A 23972-nucleotide genomic window follows, 5' to 3' on the forward strand; every position below is an offset into this window, starting at 1 on the left:
CATGATCACTGCAGAGGATGACAGCAGCCACAAAATTAAAAGACGCCTGCTTCTTGTGAGAAAAGCAATGACAAACCTAGACAGCATCTTAAAAAGCAAAGACATCACCTTGCCAACAAAGCTCTGTATAGTTAAAGCTATGGTTTTCCCAGTAGTGATGTATGGAAGTGAGAGCTGGACCATAAAGAAGGCTGATCACCAAAGAATTGATGCTTTTGAATTATGGTGCTGGAGGAGAGTCCCATGGACTGCAAGAAGTTCAAACCTATCCATTCTGAAGGAAATCAGCCCTGAGTGCTCACTGGAAGGACAGATTGTGAAGCTGAGGCTCCAATACTTTGGCTACCTCATGAGAAGAGAAGACTCCCTGGAAAAGACCCTGATGTTGGGAAAGATGGAGGGCACAAGGAGAAGGGGACGACAGAAGATGACATGGTTGGACAGTGTTCTCGAAGCTACCAGCATGAGTTTGACCAAACTGCAGGAGGCAGTGGAAGACAGGAGTGCCATGGGTCACGAAGAGTCGGACACAACTAAATGACAATAAATTTCCTATTACATTGTGAACATCTCACACCCTTGAGTGTAATCTGGATTTGCCCCTCTGTGAAAAAGATGGCTGTGAAAAATGAAGACTTCCCACTGGAGGAAGAGGGCCAGGTGGAAATCTTCACCAGTTCCCTCTGCAGCACTATTTTCCTTGCTGTTCCAGATCTCCTGAAGAGGCTTTTTGTGGGGCTGATGGGAGAATCTAAATATTACTGGCCCACACAATATAACTGAGTCCAACACAGTAAGTTTGCTGTCTGTAGATGTGCATATGAAATTAGATGGTAAATTTTATTGGGAACATTCTCTTGATGCAGAAAACATTAATTTACAAGCAAATAGTCTGAAAGATTAAAATTCAGTTGTTAGCATTTTTTTAAAAAAAGAAGTAGATGTGAGGGTGGATCCATATCAGGAAAACTGAGGCAGTATCATGACATGCATGTGGAAGTTTGGGGCTTTTAACTTAAAAGCACAGAGTCTTGCCACTATTTGTCGTCCTGGTTCAAAATGTGTGTGGGACGAACGTCAGCTGGGAGAGTAGAGATTGAGGATTCCTTGACTGGCGCAGTCAGTTTGGGACGTCCATTGGCTGGGATGATGGAGTTTGGTGTTTCCTTCAATGAGGCAGTGAATTTTGGGAGACCATTTTCAGGGAGAGTGGAGCGTGCAGGCTCCTTGATTGAGATGGTAGGTTTTGGGGGAGCCTTGACTGGGATCATGGCTTTTGTTGGCTCCTTAACTGGGACAGTAGGTTTTGGGGGACCCTTTGCTGGGAGAGTGGTCTTCAGCCGATCTTCTTTCAATGAGGTGTTGGTAGGTTTTGGATGTCGTTTTGTTGCTGGGACCAGTGTCACAGGGGTGATTTGATCCTTCTTCATTGGGGGGGTGGTAGGTTTTGGATGACGTTTTGTTGCTGGGACCAGTGTCACAGGGGTGATTTGATCCTTCTTCATTGGGGGGGTGGTAGGTTTTGGATGACGTTTTGTTGCTGGGACCAGTGTCACAGGGGTGATTTGATCCTTCTTCATTGGGGGGGTGGTAGGTTTTGGATGACGTTTTGTTGCTGGGACCAGTGTCACAGGGGTGATTTGATCCTTCTTCATTGGGGGGGTGGTAGGTTTTGGATGACGTTTTGTTGCTGGGACCAGTGTCACAGGGGTGATTTTTTCAAGATCACAGTGTGCAACATATTGTTTCATTTCTTGTCCCTTGCAATATTTTCCCCAAGCTCTCCTGTAATGAGAAACCGTTGGTCAAACAACTCAAAAGATGCATAATTAGGGAGACAAAAGTACTGCTCTTGTTCCTGCATGAATGCCATAAAACAAGTGTTTATGCTATAGTTGGAATATTTTTGTCCATTGCTGTTTGGGTAGGGTTGGTACCCAGGGCAAATCACACTCAATTGCCCACTTGCCTGCCTTTCTGTGAGGCTCTCCAGGGCACTCACCGTATGGGGCCACCTCCTGCTGCTGCCCCCACTCTCCATCCTGTCCTTCCTAATTAAAATAGTTTTGCTGCCATGCTGGGCTCTTCCACATTTTAGCTTGGCCTGCCACTTTCCCCTGGGAAAAGCTGTTGTTTCCTGCAGAATTGGAGCAAATGCCAGTCAGGTTTTCTGTGGATTGATTTTTCTTCTAATACAGCAATAAACAGCAGGTTTTTCCAGGGAAAGTGGTGGGCAAACAAAAAGCCTTTTGTACTTTAGGGTAAAAAACATGTAACAAGTAGATGTACTCTGAGGAAGCCAGTTCCTTCCTAGGAATGCTGCATTCTGGGTGAGTGTCTATACTGTATGCTTTGCTGCTGCAGCTAGAAAATCTTTTCAAGAATAAAACCAAACTTTTGACTTTTTTAAAACAAAAATGTCAAGCCCCCATGGCAAAGTGGCAGCAGCACAGCTACCTTGCCCAGAATGCAGCACTCTGAGGAAGAACAGGCTGCGTTAGCAGCAGCAAAATGTTTTTAAATCTAGGGCGAGAGGAGTAGGAGCAGCAGTCCCCCACCTTGGCAGCTCTGCATAGAGCTCCTCCCCCCCAAAGCATGGGACTTGGGACATTTGTCCTGATTTGCCACACTGTGGGAACAGCATTGGTGGCACTCATTTACAGAGTTGGATGACATCTCTGGCTCAGCTATCCTTTATGTTCTTAGCTAAGATCAGGCACAGATTCTCTTCCATTGTAGGTGATCTCCAATGCATTATTTCCTTGTGTTATGATTTCTGCATTAATTTCAATGGATTTATTCTGAGTAAATATGTTTACTCTGAGTAATATTCTGAGTAAAATATGTTTATTAGCCACTTTTTCTCCAAGGAGCTCATGGTTCTCCCCCTCCTTATTTAATCCCCACAAAATCCCAGGTCCGGCACTTTAGTCACTACACCACACTGGTTATCGACTTGGTGCAGACAACCTTGGTGTCTACAGTCAGAAGCAATGTCCCACCTTTTGCCAAAGTTCCCAGCTCAGAGGATAGGCATATACATCTTCCTTGTATGTGTCTGAGGACGTGGGGGAAAGAACAGGGTTGGTGACAACCATAAATAAGGATTGGCTCCTAAGCCTAGACAAGATCTCCAGGCACCTATGGAAAAAGATGGGTATCTAGCAGAGTTTGAAGTCCCATAGGTCTATCCTGCAGCTGACCTAGATAAAGGCTATCTGTTTACCATGCTTTGAAGCCCTTCTTTCCTTGCATGACCCTCTTTGCACAGTCAATGTCATCTGTAATGTTGTCATCCTGGAGAGCTGAAGGAAAGATGAGAGTCGGGGGAGGGGGAAGAGTCGGAGAATGAGCTGAAAAGTAATTATCATTAAATACATGGTGTGAGTTAACTAATGAGAGAAGGACCCTCATGTTTAGGTTGCAGCAAGCAGAAGGGACTATCGTAGAAAAGTTGTGATAGACTGTTGAATAACAATTGATCTAACGCCCAAATAGCAGGGTATACATGATAAAATTATTATTTAAAAAATATTATTCTAAGTGTTTTCAGTGGGGAGATGAGTTTTCCTTCTCCCAATTTATGTCATCCTGAGTTCAAAGTGCATTTGATCAAGGGGAGCCAATGTGGTGCCCTCCAAATGTTTTGAGCCATAAATCACTCCCATCACCCCTGATCTTTGGCTATGTTGAGGAGCTGAGAGGAGTACGAAGATAGTACTTTTTGTCCGATTACTTTCTGCTGATTGGGGAACAAAAGTTCAGCCCGTGTGAATCTTGATATCCCCTGCTCCAGTCTTTGCCAAGCCGTTGTCCTCAAGATGTTTTGGAAGACATCTCCCATCTAGCCAGGCTGATAGAGTTGTCATCCAAAACTTCCGGAGGACTACAGGTTAGCAAAAGCTGTCCCACTTTATCCTTATTACACCCTGATTACTTACAGGGCTAGGAAGCCAAGAACTTACTCAATCTTTTCAGAGGCATGGACATTGTATGTGAGCTGCTATGCATGGGCAAGGTTGGCGGGGTGCTCCAGGATTTCCTGCACCATTGCAAAGGATCTCTGGAGCTCTTCTTCCTTGGCATTGGGCCCATCAACAAGTGAGAGTCAATATGGGAACTTCACTAGTGGGCCCCTTGACAAGTCTGGGGCAGCTCTGCTCCCTCACCAATCTCCAGCACTGGCTATATTTCCATCCAGAAGCCATAAGCCCACAAAAAGTGGATTGAGGTTGTAAGGATATAACTTCTTACCACCACAACTCAAGTTACAATGGTTGCGTGTGTCCAGGGTCTTGGCATCTCTGCACCACCACCTTCCACTGAGTAAGAAGATCCCATAATTGCTGGCCGTTGGCCCCACGTTAAGGGCTGATGTGTTGAAGCCACTTGTGTGAGACACCAAACAAATCCCTAGAGGCAGGAGCAAACAGATTTAAGTTCACCTGAGGCAGGTAAAACATCTCAACTTTGGATTCCTCATTGTACAGAACTGGAGCGGGTCCCAGACGTAGCATTTAAGATAGGCTCTTACAGATTGATGAGTTATTTAAAAGGCTGCTGTTTTGAAAATCAATTGACAAATATTACAAATGTTAAGGAAGGGTAATGGAGGGGATTAGGCAGCTGCCCCTGGATAATAATTTTGGGTAGCCTAAAGGGAAGTAAACACTGTATAGAAATAGATGAAATTCTTACTCATGATATGAAACTGGCATATAGTTCTTGAGTTGGGTGACAAGAGTTCAAATCATCACTCATCCACAATCATCACTGGGTGACTTTAGGCTAGCCACAGTCTCTCAGCTTAACCTACCTCACAGGGTGGTTGTGAGGATATCATGGAGAGGGGAGAACCATGTCAAATGTAGTTAAAATCTGCATGACACAAAGAAAGTGGATAGAGAAAGGTCCCGTCTCCCCCAACACTAGAAGTCGTGGTCATCCAGTGAAGCTGAATGTTGGAAGATTCAGGACAGATTTTTTTTTTTTTTAAAAAGTACTTCACACAGCACATAGCTATAATTTTGAACTCGCTTCCCCAGGAAGCATGATGGCCACCAGCTGACATGGCTTTAAAAGAGGAATAGACGAATGTGTGAAGGCGGAAAGAGATCCCAAGGGCGGCTAGGCCTTGTGGCTTCACATCACAGTCCTAGGCAGCGATGCTTCTGAATGCTGGAAACCACAGGAGGGGAGAGTGTTGTTCTTGCGCTTGGGTCCTGCTTTCAGGTTTCCCACAGGCATCAGATTGGCCACTGTGAGAAGAGGATGCTGATTGGATGGTCCAGCCAGGCAATATTGGACTGCAGGGGCTACTGATCAGGGATGGGTGAATCTACTGATTTATCATTTTTTCCAATCTACAGTTCAGTTTACCACATTTCATAGAATCATAGAATTGGAAGAGACCACAAGGGCCATCGAGTTGGAAGAGACCACAAGGCACCATAAGAGCACTCCTGACATATGGTTGTCAAGCCTCTGCTTAAAGACCTCCAAAGAAGGAGACTCCACCACACTCCTTGGCAGCAAATTCCACTGTCGAACAGCTCTTACTGTCAGGAAGTTCTTCCTAATGTTGAGGTGGAATCTTCTTTCTTGTAGTTTGGATCCATTGCTCCGTGTTCGCTTCTCTGGAGCAGCAGAAAACAACCTTTCTCCCTTCTCTATGTGACATCCTTTTATATATTTGAACATGGCTATCATATCACCCCTTAACCTCCTCTTCTCCAGGCTAAACATGCCCAGCTCCCTTAGCCGTTCCTCATAAGACATCGTTTCCAGGCCTTTGACCATTTTGGTTGCCCTCCTCTGGACACGTTCCAGTTTGTCAGTGTCCTCCTTGAACTGTGGTGCCCAGAACTGGACACAGTACTCCAGGTGAGGTTTGACCAGAGCAGAATACAGTGGCACTATTACTTCCCTTGATCTAGATGCTATACTCCTACTGATGCAGCCCAGAATTGCATTGGCTTTTTTAGCTGCCGCGTCACACTGTTGGCTCATGTCAAGTTTGTGGTCAACCAAGACTCCTAGATCCTTTTCACATGTACTGCTCTCAAGCCAGGTTTCTACGTCTTCATTCACTTAAATAAACCCTGAAGAATCACCAGCATTTTAGAGCACATTTCTCCTAATAAGCACATTTTATAAGCAACCTTGGCTAATTTATTTTCATGTATATACACATTTTTAGGCTCACTTTCCCCAACATAAGCTATTTTGTACTCATTTGTCAGTTGTAGAACTGCAATGCAAAATTTGGAGAAGTGCGAATTTCTCAGGCTGGCTGCTATTTGGTTCACATGTTTGGGGAAAGTGCAAGTGAAGTATGAGTTCTCATTATAATGTGAACCCAACAAAATTTCTGCCCCCTCCTCACCCACAAATCTACATTCCTGCATGCACCCATGCACACACAGAACAATACAAGGGACACTCACACTCTTCTATTCTGGTGCCCGCAAAGCCTTCCATGCCCTCATCCCTCAGGATGGCTGCCAGTTTGCATCTCTCCATGATGATGGCATCATTCTTGGCCGCTATGATGCCAAGGAAGAGAAGAGCCAAGCTGGGTGTCACCATCTTGACAGTGGCAGCTATGCAAGTACAACACAGTCCTTTATACCCTGCAAGGCAAAGGAGGAGCTGCCCAATAGACTCTTGATGGAATAGGCTAAATGCTAGTGTCACCTCAACCCCTGGAAATGGCAAGTTCCAATCACTGAGTCCTAGAACACACATCCACTCTGTCAAAACTCACACAGTCAAATGCATCAGTGCTTCTCTGCTAAACAACCCCAAGTGATTGTCATGTAAGGCAATCCCAACACTGGCCAACCCATTGAGCATTAGTCCTACTGGACCTTGTACCTTGTAGAGGGAGATTGTAGCAAGTGTTAATTGTCATGTCCCTCACACTGCTGCTGGGGCTTGAAAACCCAACACCTGCCAAACATCTCTGCCTTGTGCAACTGTTAAAGAGATAAAAGGCCTAAAGTAGAATAAGCTGCTAAAGTCTATATTAGGACAGCAAATTAAAATGCATGGCCAAGTATGAATCCCCCCAAGTTTCTTGCATAGCTTCAGCATCTGTTTATGACACAGGTCCTAGCCTCTTTAACAGGTATGCTGTATGTTGACAGGTGGAGCTTGTCCCGCAAGAAAAGGCAAGGTTGTGCAAAGATGAAGGGCACTATATGCCCTGACTGTTCTGCACAAAATAATCTCGCTCCCAAGAGTGTGCCAGCATATAGGGTGGGGATCTCCACTCAGCCATGTCCTAATTGGCTGGAGCTGCTGCTCAAGTTCCTTTCAGGTGCCATTACCCCGGGGTTGATTTGATCCCACAAGCTACATTGACTACAGACTGATGCATGTTACAATAAAACAGCATAGACAATATAATATTGCCAAACCAAAATGACATTAAAATCAATCAGAAAAACATCAAAATACAGCAAATTGACAAAAAATCATCACATCAGTGAGGGCAGGGCACTCAACTCCCATCTCCAGTTAGCCAAAAGCTTTGGTCAAGGCATATGTTTTTAGCCATCAAAGTCAGCAGCATCTGGATCTGCATTGGGAAGTCCATGAGGAGAGCATTTCATAGTTAGCATTCCAAAATCCAGAAGGCTTTCTTATGAGTTGATGCATAGTGAGGGATGAGAGAAAAAACCAATTCCATTCACATTTAAAGGTGAACCTACCAAAGTTTTACTTTCTAAAACAATACACACACTGAAACACAGCCACCCTTCAAAATTTACGCTAGAGTAAAGTGTTTACAAAATGCATATATTCATGCACATAATATATAAAATACATTATATTGGGGATATTGCTTTGCAAAAATGTGTACATTAGGCAAAATTGCATACAATTTTATATTAAGAGAACTTTGCATTAAAATGCTGAGGTATTTCCACATGGACTTTAACAAACAAACAAACCTATACAGAAACATGGAGAACTGAACTTCAGATTGGAAAAAAAACAACAGAAATAGGGAGAAAGCAAAACTGACAGATTCATCCATACCTATGTGTAACACATTTGCCATTTTTATTTTGCTCAGTAAAGATATGTATTTCCTTGGAGGGAGTCAAAGCAGTTGAGAGAGCTGATTTTCAGTGGAGGAAAAGGATAAGAAACCACACTTCCCCTTGTCCTGGGTTTCCAGCTCAGGTTTCATTCCCAGCTGCTGAAGAAATGAAATCAAAGGAAAACCTCCTCAAAGACCACTGTGTTACATAGAATGAGGATTTCTGTCCATATTGACACATCCTGGCTGGCCCTGCGATTAAACAGAGTGAGGCAGTTGGCTCAGGGAGATGATCTGGAGTGTCATGCAACAGCAGCAAATGGTGGCACTTTATAAACTGGGGTGGTTGTTGTTTAGTTGTAGGGGAGAAGAATTTGGAATTTTCAGTCTTTTTTATAATAATTTTTATTAAGAATTTTACATTACAAGAAATAAAAAAAGAAAACAGAAAAAAGAAAAAATATCCAACAAAACTTGTTAAAAATAATCAATCTTTTCATCTCCTTATTTTTCATTTACTTGTTTCTCGGACCTCCTCGTACCACCCTTTTTTGTATTCCAAATCAAATTATTAATTCAACAATTTCTTTCCCTCTTTTTGCTAGCCAGATCTTATTCTTAAATTATTACAATCTTAGATTTTTACTTATATAAACCCATTTTTTCATATTCCTTTAACCCATCACAGCTAGAAACCACTTAATTCCAACCCAACATTATTCTAAAATTCCTTAATTTTACAATATCTCTGTAAATAGTCTTTAAATTTCTTCCAATCTTCCTCCACTGACTCTTCTCCCTGGTCTCGAATCCTGCCGGTCATTTCCGCCAATTCCATATAGTCCATCACCTTCATCTGCCATTCTTCCAAAGTGGGTAGATCTGGAATTTTCAGTCTTGGGTGCATGTACTTTGCCTGAGAAAGTGCAATGTCTTATGCTAGCCTCTTTCACGGGTACAAAGTGCAGCAGTTTTCCCCATGACAGATTGTGATGTAATGTGTACAACTTCTTACCTCTCTTGTACAATACTTGTTTTTGGTAAAATACTAAACCCAGGAGCCATCAGGTGTAACAATCCTCATCTTTTAACTACAATTAATAGATGGAGAGTGGGCAATGGGAGGATCAGAGGACAGAGCTTCCAGAGAGGCTTGAGCCTGAGGATGGGGAACCTGCAAACCATGGAGACCTTTAAGGCAGGGACGGGAAACCTGAGGACCTCTGGATATTGGTGGACTGCAACCTGAATGCAGAATCACTGGGGCTGATGGGAGTCAGAGTCCAACCACATCTGGAGGGCACTACAGGTTCCTCATCCCTGCTTTGTCTGCTGAATTTCTCTTTGAGACATTAACTATGGATTGATAATTCCCCGATTGAAGGATGGAAATAAATTCTCTTGAGAGGGAAGAAGGGAGAGAGCTTAAGGGCAGAATGGTTCTACAGAAAGGAGAAGCGGTGGGGAGAGAAGGCCTGGCATGTAGTGCTTGTATGTCTGAACAGAGGGACCTTAAGCCTTGGGGATAGCAGCTTTGGGCACTCTTGGGTTAAGAGGAAGAATCCCGGAACAAGGATTGTTCAGCCAAGGTTTTGTTGTTGCCTCATGGAGGCAGCCAACTCTGCTGGGGAGAGAATCAGCCCAATGGGCACAAACAATGGCTCTGATGACCCAAGACTCTGGGATAGTTCTGCATGTCTTCAAATGACAGCAAACAGGGCAGGGCTAGGCAAGCACCGAGGTAGGGGCTGTATGCAGTTGCAGCCATGCATCTTTCTTTCCTCTTCCTCTCCTAGATGGAATCCACTAAACTAAACTCCCTAGCTTTATGGGACACCCGGTGATGTGCCATGTTAGCCCTTCCAACTGCAGAGAATTCCAGAATATGTTCTGCTCCCTTTTTCTCCCCTTGTTCTCCCCCTTTGCCACTCATTGTTTCGGCAAAGCCCTCCTTTTTCTTTCATTGCCTAGTTAGAATCGCTTCCACCAGCTGCTCTGGCTTCTGGCCAGCATCCTTCATTGCTTAATGCTCTACCTCCAGTCTAGACCCTTCTCTTCCTCACCATATTATTGGTTCTTTCTTTTGCCTTGTCCTTGGACTCATACTTTGCTGAGGTTCCTTTAGGTCAACCCTTCAACTAAGGAAGGCAACAAATGAAACTTTGTGATGCCAGTGATCGACTGTCCCTCCCTTCATATCCTTCCAGTGTTTGGCTACTGTGAATGGAGCTGACACATCCAAGGGTGTCTGTTCCAGACCCCACTTTGCAGGTCCCCCCCCCCCCCCGTAAATAAATGTAACAAAATTAACTGTGTGGATGCTTAAAAGCTTTGGTGACACAAATACGTATTTCCATGTTTTTCTTGATAACTGGAATCATTTGTGCATACCACACAATGTTTGTTATGTCATGTTCTTTTTCCAGCTCAGTTTTCACTGTCTGGAATAAGAGATTTTGTGGGGTGTTTATATGCTATATGGTTTGGAATCAGACTCTAAAATAGACACAAGATCTAAAGTACACACAAGATCACCTCCAGGTCAAATAATTCTGGATCCACACATCCTTCCACAGTGGGGACCTAGTTTTCTGGACGGGAGTTGATCAAACGGGAGTTTGCCAAACATACCTTTCTCTTAGAACATTTCTTCCTTTCGTCCTGAGCTCCAGTGTATTCAAAGCCCATAACACCTTTGGTAAAGGCTGTTCTCCAGCTAGATCACTCGCAGACCAGTGTTTCCCAATTGTTGGTGTTTATGCTGGATTTTTAAAGATTTGCCTTGAGAGGGTCTTTAAACCTCTTTTTTTGACCACCAGCATTACGCTTTCCATTTTAAAATTTGGAATAGAGTAGTTCTTTTGGAAGATGATAATCAGGCATCCATGACCAGTCCAACCAAGTTGATGTTGAAGAATCATTGCTTCAGCACTGGTGATCTTTGTTTCTTCCAGTACACTGGCATTGGTTCGCCTGTCTTCTCAAGTGATGTGTAAAATTTTTCAGAGACACCGTTGATGGAATCTTTCGAGGAGTTGGAGATGGCGTTTATAAGTGGTCCATGTTTCACAAGCATATAGTAAGGTTGGTAGTACAATAGCTTTGTAAACAAGCATTTTGGTTTCCCTGCGAATGTCCTGGTCCCCAAACACTCTGCACTTCAATCAGGAGAAAGTCGCACTCATGTTGACCCTTGTGGAAAGATAACTGCCTAGGTAGGAGAAGTGATTGATTTGTGGTGCTTCAGGGGGGTTGTTTTGTGCTTGTTGATGCAGCACTTTGGTTTTTTGGATGTTGAGTGATAGCCCAAGCTTTCCGTAAGCTTCTGCAAATATATTTAGGATGGTTTAGAAGTCATCCTCTGAGTCATCAGTATGATGATGACTACATTGTCATCAGCATACTGAAGCTCTATAATGAAAGTTATGGAAGATATTCTTTGCTTTCAGCCTACTCAAATTAAAGAGCTTTCCATCTGTTTCAATCAGTGGTACCTTGGTTCTCCAACTTAATCTGTTCAGGAAGTCCGTTCCAAAACCAAAGCGTTCCAAAACCAAGGTGTGCTTTCCTATAGAAAGTCATGCATAATGGATCAATCCATTCCAGACTTTTAAAAACAACCCTAAAACAGCAATTTGACATGAATTTTACTATCTAGCGAGACCATTGATCCATAAAATGAAAGCAATAGACCAGGGTGCAATCTGTTGTTGTTGTTGTTTAGTCATTTAGTCGTGTCCGACTCTTTGTGACCCCATGGACCAGAGCACGCCAGGCACTCCTGTCTTCCACTGCCTGCCGCAGTTTGATCAAACTCATGCTGGTATCTTCAAGAACACTATCCAACCATCTCGTCCTCTGTTGTCCTCCTTGTGCCCTCAATCTTTCCCAACATCAGGGTCTTTTCCAGGGAGTCTTCTCTTCTCATGAGGTGGCCAAAGTCTTGGAGCCTCAGCTTCACAATCTGTCCTTCCAGTGAGCACTCAGGGCTGATTTCCTTAAGAATGGAGAGGTTTGAACTTCTTGGCTGCAATCTACTACCCAGTATAAAAAACTGGCAGTGATCTACCCATTGCCATTGGAGGGACAAGCGTGTGAGGTGTGTGAAGGGGGAGTTCAAGTGGGGGGGGGGAGGAAAGGAAGGCAAAAGTTATCTCTCTGAGGAGCCAGTCGGCTTCTCTCCCCGCCCCCCCCCCAGGCCAACCTTTCTGGATCTCTTCCCCACAAACATCCAGTGCCCCTTCCTCACCTTCTTCAGAGCACAAGCAGCGCCCTCCACTTGAGTGTATTCTCCTCACTGAAGAACTCTTACTGCAGTGATGAACACCAACAGCCTGCCCACGCCGTCTTGTGCCCTGTGAGGGGATGCCATGGCAGTCACTTCTGGGGGCGAGCTGTTTGCCATTGCAAGGCTGCAGGTGTCACTGAAGAAGCGGGTGGTTGCTGCTGTGGCACGGCCTTCCCTCGCTTGGCACCTGCCGCTGCAGAACAGTGCTTCTCCACTTCCAGATGTCCTGCTGCGGCCGTCACTGAGCGAGGGAAGGCCATGCCGCGCAGGCAAAGGATGTTGCTGTTGCTCCCCGCTGCTGGTTCCCTCTGCCGCTGCTGTGGCTGCAGCATCCATGCCCCCCTTCTCTGCTTCTGGGTGTCGCCAGTGGCTGGCACAGCCGGTGCTCGTCACCTCGGATATTGTTAAGAGACAGTTTGCTAAGATCCTTGCAAGAATTTTGCCAGCCGCAGCTAATAAAGAGATGCCTCAATAGTTTCTGCAATCCGTTTTGTCACCTTTTTCATGATCATGATAATTTTGGCAACCCTAAAGTCTGCTGGGATCTCCTCAATCTCCCATATGTTTTCAATGAGCTTGTGAAGTTGTTGTGTAAGTTCAATTCCACCCACTTTGAAGACTTCAACAGGTATCCCATCAAGTTCACTGGCTTTGTTGTTTTTCATTTGGTTAATAGCTGTACACAACTCTCCAAGATTTGGAGACACTGCAAGCTCATCTCTAATTTGTTTTGCGGGATTTGTGAGACGATCTCAGCAGCTACTGGGGAGTTGCGCTTAAGGAGATGCTGGTAATGTTTCTTCCAGCACAATGCAATAGCTTTTTTATCTTTTAGAAGTGTGGTACCATCTGTTGAGCGTAGGGGGCATATGCCATGATTTATTGGCCCATAGATGATTCTTGTGGCTTTAAAGAAACTCTGTGCATCCTGAGTGCTGGTCTCTTGAGCTTTTTTTATCCACTAGGTGTTCTTTTGTTCTCTGGTTCTTCTTTGAACCTCAGCATAGGTTTTTTCCTTAGTGGTGCAGTTATTATTTTATTTTAATCTTTTGTTGGAAGCCACACAGAGTGGCTGGGGAAACCTAACCAGATGGGCGGTCTATAAATAAATCATTATTATTATTATTATTATTATTATTATTATTATTATTATTTCAATCTGTGATATCTGAAAGGCCTTCCTTTTCTTGTCAATGATGCATTCAATCTCACTGTCTTTCTCATAAAACTAGTCCTGGTGTTTCTTGGTTTGGTATCCAATAGTTTGTTCACAGGCTGTAATAATGGATGTTTTTAGCTTGGTCCAGTGTTCCTTGATGTTATCAGGGAACTTAAGAGTCATTTGGTAGCAGTCCCCACTTAATAGGATATTGAGTGTTCATTTTGTGCCTTGAAGCCTGTGTTGAGGTATAATCTTGATAGCCATCATGGAGCATATTAATTGGTCCAGCAGTCATTGTCACTTGTAAGGAGTACATCACAGCTATCTTCTGCTCGGACATAGTCTAAGAGGTGCCAGTGGTTTGACCGAGGATCCCTCCATGATGTTTTAAATTTTTTTGTTGAAAGTGTGTGTTGGTAATAACAAAGTTGTGCACTGCACATATAGTAAAAAGTAAGATTCTGTTCTGGTTGCTGTTGCCAGTTCCTTCTTTCCCAATAGTTGCAGGTCACAATCGAAATCTCATTCAACTCTTGCATTAAAATCACCCAGGAGGGTAATTTTATCCTCAGGTGTCTCTGATAGGATGGTATCCAACTGAGAGTAAAAAAATTCTTTAATGTCTTCATCGGCATCCAGTGTTGGTGCATAGGTGCTTAGAATAGTAGCCTGTTGGTTTTTTGTATTGCTACAAGTACCTATCAAGATGGTAAGAATTTTATTATAGTCAGCCAAAAATGATTTTATGTGTTCAATGTTCAATGTTAGTAGTACAAGCCACCCAGTGACTGATAATCCCTCCTCATTTGTTTCAGAAAGTTGGAAGTAGGACTCTTTTATACTTGCTCCTGATGAAATTTGCTTTAACATTAGTTCCTCCACTTGTTTAGCCTGGATTAGTTACTTGAGTTACTTGTGCTCAATGCAAGAGATGACTCAGGAGTTGAGCTGGCTGGGCCCAAAACCTCTTTCTGATTGTTCTGCTCTTCACCATAGCTGCTGAGAGGCCCTATAAGGTCAATAATAGTATCTGGCTCCTGCTGTTTCTTAGCCGCTGCCTCATTTTCCTTATTCATGTAAAATTGAGTAATTTTTGTTTGTGCTTTCTTTAGAGTAGCTCTCTTTGGAGGAGGGCCCAAATTGCCATTGGGGAGAGACTAGGAATTTTATAACCACTCCAGCATTGTAAGCAGGCAAAGGACAGGAACCTTCATGATGTGGCTCTCTACACAATGAACTTGCTTGGCCTTCCTTCATTCTGAGAATCGAATAAATCAGGAAATATCAGCTCTTCTGCATACAGACTGTTCAGGCTATTAGAGACTGACTTATTGATGTTGCATCAAAGAAAGAACCCATTCATATTTTGCCATGTGCATCTTTTAACTCAAAGCACTCTTACTACAAGGTGATTCTGGGAAGTTCCCTGCTGCAAATGTGTCCTAAGGCCACAGGGCATTGCAGACTTTCCTTCCTGAGGGCTAAACCATGGGGAGTAATTGTTGGATTACAACTCCCACACTCCGTAACCTTTTACAATGCTTGCAGACGGCAATGGGAGTTGTAGTCTAACAACAGCTAAAGGGCCATAGATTCATCTGCTGCAGTGGAGAGGGAGGCCCACCAGAGGACACCCACCCCCACATGCATCATTGTGGTTGTGGAAACTTCTGTAGGACTTCTTCCTCTGTCATCCATGGGGAAGAGGTGTGTTGGGAGATGTTCCCCGCAACATGCCCCAAACATACAAAATACATCAGTCCTAGAGCAGAAGTTTCCATATCCATCTGTCCTTATCTGTTGGCACTTTGCTGGGTGGGATGAAAAGCATGTTCAGAGTGCGATGAGAGAGGCTTTGTACCTGTAGGATCCAAGGGTGGGAATATATGTAAGCCTGAAAGTTGGCGTACCCAAGTCCTCCCTGGCTGATGCAGGCCTGTTTATGCCACCGATTCCTCTTTCTGCCCACCATAGGATTGTTCTACCAACATTTAACATGCATTATTTTTGAAATGTAAATAGCAGCAGCTGAACCTGATTTCACCTAGAAAGTGTAATTTGACAAAGCTTTACCTATTCTGGAGGAGCATATTTCATCTACTTCTGTCAAAAGGGAAATGTTGTTATTGTTGTTGTTGTTGTTTAGTCGTGTCCGACTCTTCGTGACCTCATGGACCAGAGAACGCCAGGCACCTCTGTCCTCCACTGCCTCCCACAGTTTGGTCAAACTCATGCTGGTAACCTCGAAAACACTATCCAACCATCTCATCCTCTGTCGCCCCCTTCTCCTTGTGCCCTCCATCTTTCCCAACCCTGGTCTTTTCCAGGGAGTCTTCTCTTCTCATGAGGTGGCCAAAGTACTGGAGCCTCAGCTTCATGATCTGTCCTTCCAGTGAGCACTCAGGGCTGATTTCCTTCAGAATGGAGAGGTTTGATCTTCTTGCAGTCCATTGGACTCTCAAGAGTCTCCTCCAGCACCATAATTCAAAAGCATAAAGTTGTTATAGACATTTTTAAATTTCCAAATAATGGAGGTGGGGAAATGAAGTGAACCTGAAAACTGTAAAGGCCACCCTAGCAGGAAAACCACTTTAGCTATCATTCTGATATTTGGAAGGATACCCTCAGATTCACAAAACAAAAAGTTATAGAGGTTCCCTTAAGAAAAAAAAATACAATAAACTTTAAGGGTGTCCTGTGCAGAAGTCTCTGAATCTATTAGCTTGTAATTTGCAATGGAGGCTTATTCTGCCTGCAAATTTCATCCACTACTATCAAGGGGGGAAAGTTATAGTTATGTTAAAATGTCACAGTAGTGAATGAAGTGAACCAGGCAGTGTACAAGTGTCTTGGATGCTGCTTTCTAAAGGGCTGATTCAGGGTCTGAACTGAATCTTGTGGTTGGTTCACACAGCTCACATTGAATCATTGCATTATTGCTGATGGTTTCAAAGTGTCCCTATAAGTCACATAGAATTCTTCACAATTAATCACTCTTCGTTATGAGGACTTCTCAGAGTTTGTTTTGTGACTTTATGGGAAAATGAACTACTGGCATAATTTTAATGATAGCATTGTGAATTTAACAGTTGCTCCTTTGCAATTCTTCAGTGCTATTTCTATATTTCAACCATTCCTTTTGTTTCACTGGAAGATTCAGACCTCTCGCATTGCATGGTCTTAATTTTGCTGAACAAAATGTGCTTGTAGATTCATAGCCAATCATAATATATGGTCTCCCCCCCCCACCTGTCTAGTATCCTCTTCATCAGGCTTCCTTAGCAATTTTCCTGACCTTTTGGATAATCCCCTTATGTTTGTTTGGGATTTGTTTCAGATCTTTACTTAGGAGATATCCTCACAACTTGTTGGAGCTTGCTTTGGTGGTTGTGGTTGAGGAATGGTATTTGACCAGGGCATTTTACCTCCACGGGTGTCCAGTGCTTAGTTGTATTGAGGCATGGTTGCTGCTTTGCTTGGGCAAGTTCGAAAACATGTCAAAGTGCAAGTACCGGTGGGAAGGTAAACAGCGTTTCCGTGCCAGAAGCGGCTTAGTCATGCTGACTCGGAAGCTGTACACCAGCTCCCTCAGCTAATAAAGCGAGCTGAGCACTGCAACCCCAGAGTCGGTCACGACTGGACCTATGGTCAGGGGTCCCTTTACCTTTATGTTGTTCTCTTAGGCCTAGTTTATTATTGTTTGCCTTCACCCTCAAAGGTACACTCCTCCATTGTTTCTTGAGACAGATGAATGCCAACTCAACTCTACTATGGGACCCAAGAAAGGACAGGGAAGGTCTAACACCATCCAACCTCTGGCAAAGCATCCTCCCCACCTTCTTCCTTGGGACATGAGGGCTCTGTCTCATTTGAAGGTTGGTTTTACTTTGATAGGGTCTTGGCCATGGGATGTTGGCCATGCAATTTAAGTCGACCCAGAATTTAGCTGGATCAGGTTGGTGCAATCCTGGATCAGCCCAGGTTGGATCAGGACTACCCAGAAGGGGCATTGTTCTGGCAGAAAGGGCATGGGGATGCATAGGCAACCTGTGTGTATCTCTTTCTCTCCTCCTCCTGCCCATGAGTTTAATTAGGGTATAAAAGCCTGATTACATGGCATCATCTCCTTTAGGAATGGCTGAGAAGACTGATGAATTTGGAAACAGTACCCAAAATTACATCAGCTTATGTGTTCTTTCTCAACCTCGAACAGGAATTTGGTAGGCGAATATGATAGATGTTCACTGTATTTTTATGATACAGTGCCCCCCACATGTTCCTGATGTTTCCTTCCATTGAAATGAAAGGTGTAGCATGATGTAATGACATAATATGTTTGGAATATTTAATGACATAATATGTTTGGAATTAGTGGGCAGTGAGACAAACAATGTTCTTTGCAGAAGGCAAACTGCAGCAGACTAGAAACAGCACTATCCTGGATGAATATGGGATGGACAAGAAAATGATGGCTTCTTACATCCCCAACTGTATTCCTATATGGCAAATTTTAACAGTCAGCCCAAATTTTAGTTTTGCACTTGGGAGGGAATGATTTGAGTTTGTTATAAAACCCAAACATGCATTTTGCAAGCATTTTAGAATGATAAGGCAGAGATAGTTGTGGGTGGGATCTGCAGGATCTAAACAGGATTGCCTGTCTTTTGTGGTGGGAAGATGCAGAATGTTGACTAATTTGAGGGGAGGGATCCGGTGAGCACCATTAGGCACCATTTACTAATGAGTGTTACAGAGGCCAACTGCTAAGGACGTGAAATGTCTGGGCTAAATACAGAAGATAAGCAGAGCTTGCTGGATCAGGCCAGTGAACCCCAAACAAGAAGCCCCCAGACAGAATCTGACTGCACCAGTACTTTACCCTTTCATTCAGAACATCTTTGAGGCTAAGCTGCCCAATACAACCAAAGTTGTGGGGACCCAGGGCCGCCAAGCTGACCTTAGCCAGCTGAGGCTGAGGCAAAGGGCAATGACATCATTCATTCCCCTTGCCCTGGCAGAAGTTGGCCCTCCCAAAACAATGTTTTGTTTAGCTTCCTGCACTGTGGTTCAACCCACACTTGTTGCTTTGTCTCTTATTTCCCTGTTCTGGTTGTAAATTCAGCTGACTGCCAAACAATAAATCTATCTTAATGAAATAAGAATTCCAAAAACAGACACCCTCATTTTCAGCCCAAGTCCCCAGATAATAAAAAGGCTGGTTCTTGGGGCATATTGTCACATCACTCTCCAGCCATGAAAGTTCTGATCCTTTCCATACTCAGCCTCCTCGCTGTGGCAAATGAGGCCCGTTTGTTTGAGCGCTGTGAGCTAGCAGGCATTTTGAGACGATATGGGCTAGATGGATTCGGAGGCTACACCCTGAATGACTGTGAGTTTTGTTTGCTGAGTGCACAGCTTCATTGAATTTCTTTGTATGGATTTATGCTTGCAATAGGGTGCCTTCCAGGTGTTGCTGGATTTCAATTCCCATTGGTCACATCCTGTGTTACCAGTGAACATAGAATCATAGAATCATAGAATTGGAAGAGACCACAAGGGCCATCGAGTCGAACCCCCTGCCAAGCAGGAAACACCATCAGAGCACTTCTGACATATGGTTGACATAGATGATAGGAGTTGTAGCCCAACAACATCTGGAGGGCAGCAGGCTTGCAGGGTGTGTTCTGATATTTTTCAGCTGCTCTTTCCAGTGTTCTCATTTTCAAAATTTGCTTTTGAATCTTACAATCTGAAACCTTCTTGTATGACCTCTTAAGGAAAAGAGAAATGCTAGCATCCCCATAAAAATGCTGCCTTCTTGCTTGCCCTGCTGCCTAAAGAAGCTCATCCTATTGGCAACCAGGGTCTTTCCAAGTGCGGCCCCCACTCTTTGGAGAAGGCACACAGTCATGGTACATGCTGAAAACTGACATGCTCACTGACTAGTTCCCTTGCCACTGATGTCAATAATTTGCTTAGGCAACCTTTGAGTTACATTTTGTACTAACTGTTAACACTGCTGGATATATTTTACTATTGTTTGTGTATTCTTGATTAATCTTATTATAAACCACCTTGATGGTATATAAATTTAAAATAAATTAATAATGAGAAATAATAAACAAAGTGGTACTGATGGTACTGATACTGTGAAATGTTTACATGTAGTGTTTTCTGCTCTGAAAAAAATGAAGACTGCAAAAATTATAATCAAAATAAAGAATGTCAAAACTGAAAATAGTTAATAAAAAAGTGTTGACATAATTGAAGTTTGGTGGAATGGAATGGAAAACCAAGTTAGCGATTTGAATATTGTTCATATGGTGCTTTAGGGTTTTCATAGTCCTTCCTGTGCATTATCTGCCTCTCCCTTCCTGCATGATGCCCCAACACCTGACAGCCCCAGATTGATCTGGGCCATCCAAGCTGACCTGCCGTCATCTGTGGATGCCTTACCTGACTTGACTGCCAGGATGCCTTTGAAAAGACCGGATTTGGCTTGGGCCTTGGCCAAAGCCCTGGAATCCAGTGTATTCAAGACCATGATTCAAATCTCTTAACCACAATGCTTGCACTACGCCATTTTCTGGTGTGCAATCTGTGCAAATTTTCTTCTTAAAAAGGTACTGTATGTTTTTTTCACCAGCTTTCTAATACCCATGTATGTATTATCTTTCCCCTGCCAGGGATTTGTCTGCTCAGTGCTGGAGGCGGTTTTAGCACTAACCCCCCAGTGATTGCCATGGGCATGCGCCGATACTATGGGCTGTTCAGGATTGACAATCAATACTTTTGCAGTGATGGGACCATAGCATCACGTAATGTCTGCAACATGCGCTGTCAGCGTGAGTGACATGTTTTTGCTTTGTATTATGTGAACTAGCAACTTTCTGCCATTTCCCTCTTTGCAATTTGGAAATTAAGAAGTCCACCTTGTGCATATTACTCCGTGTAAAACACTTTTGTACATGTTACTGCACAGTATATGAACTTCACTGGCCAGCCATGAGTTCCAGTCTTATGAGAGAAGAAGAAAAACTTTTCTCTGTCTACTTTCTCCATGCCTTGCATCATGCATTTATGGAGTACTATCATTCCTCTGTGGGTGGCCACAGAGCCTAGGACTTGCCAATCAGAAGGTTGGCAGTTCAAATCCCTGCGACGGGGTGAGCTCCCATTGCTTGGTCTCTGCTCCTGCTAACCTAGCAGTTCGAAAGCACATCAAAGTGCAAGTAGATAAATAGGTACCGCTCCGGCGGGAAGGTAAACGGCGTTTTTGTGCGCTGCTCTGGCCACATGACCTGGAAGCTGTACGCCGGCTCCCTCGGCCAATAAAGCAAGATGAGCGCCACAACCCCAGAGTTGGTCATGACTGGACCTAATGGTCAGGGGTCCCTTTACCTTTACTTCAAGCTTCTTGAAAGTCCAGATCACCTTTATCTACTTTCTTATTGACACTCTCCAAGAACTGTAATAGGTTTGTGAAACTGAACTTGCCCTTGCAGTAGGCATGCTGGTTTGTTCTTCTATATGCTTAGTTATTTTATCCTGACAATGCTTTTCACCATTTTTTTCTGGGACAGACATGCTAACCAGCTTGTAATTTCCAGGAGTCCCCCTGAATCCCCTTTTTAATTTTTTTTTTATAATAATATTTTATTAGGTTTTACAAAAAGTTAACAACCAACAAAAATCAACAAAAATCACAAAAACAACAAACAACAAACATCAGAAATACAAACAAAAAAACAGAAAAAAGGAAAAACATAAAAAAGAAAATTTAGCATAAAAAAACTCTCTTTCAAATTAATAACCTTCAAGACCTTATTTTCCTTACTTCCACCCGCCTTCCTTTCTTGTATTCCACTTTAGAAATTAGTTCAGCAAGATCATTCATTATTCCTTTTCATCCTTTATCCCTCCCTTTATACTCTTATTTATCTTAATCACTAGAACCCCTTCATTTCATTTTTAATGCCCTCAGCATTCATAAATTTTACAATGTTTTTGTAGATAGACTTTAAACTTCTTCCAGTCCTCTTCCACCTGCTCTTCTCCTTGATCTCGGGATTCTGCCGGTCATTTCTGCCAGTTCCATATATTCTATTACTTGCATCTGCCATTCTTCCAAGGTGGGTAAATCTTGCGTCTTCCAGTGCTTTGCGATGAGTATTCTTGCTGCTGCTGTAGCATACATAAAAAATGTTCTGTCCTTCTTTAACACCAATTGGCTGACCATACCCAGGAGAAAGGCCTTTTTCAGTTCATTATTTATCATTTCCCAGTACGCCTTAATCCTTGGGCACGTCCACCAAAGGATGTTCCTTCAGTTTCTTTACATTTCCAACATTTATTATCGGGCAAGTGGTAGATTTTTGCAAGCTTGACTGGGGTCATGTACCACCTGTAAATCATTTTCATAATATTTTCTCTTAAGGCATTACATGCCGTAAATTACATACCGGTGGTCCACAACCGTTCCCAGTCAGCAAACATAATGTTATGACCAATATCTTGTGCCCATTTTATCATAGCAGATTTGACCGTTTCATCCTCAGTATTCCATTTCAACAGCAGATTATACATTCTCGACAATATCTTAACACTGGGTTCTAGCAATTCTGTTTCCAACTTTGATTTTTCCACCTGGAAGCCATTTTTCCTGTCCAAATTATAGGCCTCTCTTACTTGAAAATAGTGTAACCAATCCTGCACCTTGTCTTTAATTTTCTCATAACTCTGCAATTTCAATTTGTCCCCCTTCTGCTCCAAAATTTCCCAGTATTTTGGCCAATTCGATCCCATATTAGATTTTTTCAAGGCCTTTGCTTCCATAGGTGAGAGCCACCTTGGGGTTTTGTTCTCCAAAAAGTTTTTATATCTGACCCAGACATTAAACAATGCTTTCCTGACAATATGGTTTTTAAACGCCTTATGTGCTTTATCCTTACCATACCACAAATATGCATGCCATCCGAAAACATTATCATACCCTTCCAAGTCAAGAATATCTGTATTCTCAAGAAGTAGCCATTCCTTCAACCAGCAAAAAGCTGCTGCTTCATAATATAACTTAAAGTCCGGCAGGGCAAACCCCCCTCTATTCTTTGCATCAGTAAGAATTTTATATTTTATTCTGGGCTTTTTGCCCTGCCAGACAAATCTAGAAATTTCTTTTTGCCACTTCTTGAAACAGTCCAACTTGTCAATAATTTGTAACGTCTGAAACAAAAACAACATTCTTGGCAATACATTCATTTTAATAACCGCAATTCTGCCCAGTAAGGAAAGCTTCAAATTTGTCCAAATTTCAAGATCTTTTTTCACTTCTGACCAGCATTTCTCATAGTTATCTTTAAATAAATTAACATTCTTAGAAGTCATATTCACCCCTAGGTATTTAACTTTTTTCACCAATGTTAAACCTGTTTCTCCCTGAAACCTTTCCTTCTCGGTCGGCGTTAGATTCTTCTCTAGAACCATAGTTTTTGATTTGTTCAGTTTGAAACCTGCCACCTGACCAAATTCTTGTATTATTTCCAGAGCTCTTTTAGTACTAGGGATTGGCTCTTGTAATGTCAATACTAGGTCATCTGCATAGGCTTTAAGTTTGTAATGTTTAACTCCGACCTGTATACCCTGAATCTGTTGGTCCCTTCTAATCATGTTCAGCAAGACCTCCAGGACTGAAATAAAAAGCAGAGGGGAAATTGGGCAGCCTTGTCGTGTCCCTTTCTCTATCTTAACTTCTTCTGTAACTACATTGTTCACTATTAATTTTGCCTTTTGTTCTGAATAAATCGCACCTATACCATTTCCAAACCTTACTCCTGAATCCCCTTTTTAAAAAGTTGGTGTTGCACTGGTTACTTTCCATGGAGGATGATCTTGCAAGTCATCATTTTGTAGCTGGCTCTGCTTCCTCTAGTCATTATTTTGCACCCTGGCTGGAGCTTGTTCATTTTGAGTTCTACAAACAAACAGTAGATTTTGGATACCCTTTGCTATAAATCATAATGAGAGTCAATCTGGGCCAAATTTTGGGCTGTAGATTTTAAATGGACAATTATGTGGCTTGGCCTGTGATTTACAAGCAGGTGCCCAAGTTTTTCCTGGATTCAAGTGGTTCCTTCTGTGTCCAGAGGTGATGATGCCCTAGCATCATGTTTTTGTTGTAAACTTCAGAGCTTGTTTCTTTATGGTGTGGATTTGTTCTGGACACATACAGAAAATGGAATTTGCAGATTCTGAGGGAAAGGGAAGACAGTCTGAGAAACAGGAAGCAAGCAGGAAGATGCCCCCAGGCACCAAGCTTTTTGAAAAAAGGGCTTCCTGTTGCAAAGATTAAATTGCTATGTAGTTGAAATTTAACTGTAATAAGTGAAAGCACCTAGTATAGGTTTTCCAGCAGACTGCCTAATCCACATTTAGTCCACTCATCATGTCTAAAGAGCAACAGCCCCTGAAACAAG

General features: G+C 43.0%; 1 protein-coding gene across 1 annotated transcript in view; it reads left to right on the forward strand.

Annotated features, from left to right (window-relative positions):
* LOC310834650 (uncharacterized protein) overlaps window positions 1-23972 on the forward strand; it is a 168484-nt gene that overhangs the window by 143381 nt on the left and 1131 nt on the right. The window contains exon 21 of the transcript XR_014559330.1: window positions 20187-20345. The gene's annotated coding sequence lies outside the window, so the exon portion shown is untranslated. The remainder of the gene's footprint in view (window positions 1-20186; window positions 20346-23972) is intronic.

This window comes from Podarcis gaigeae, assembly GCF_964106915.1.
Source record: "Podarcis gaigeae genome assembly, chromosome: 17".
Lineage (NCBI taxonomy): Eukaryota > Metazoa > Chordata > Lepidosauria > Squamata > Lacertidae > Podarcis > Podarcis gaigeae.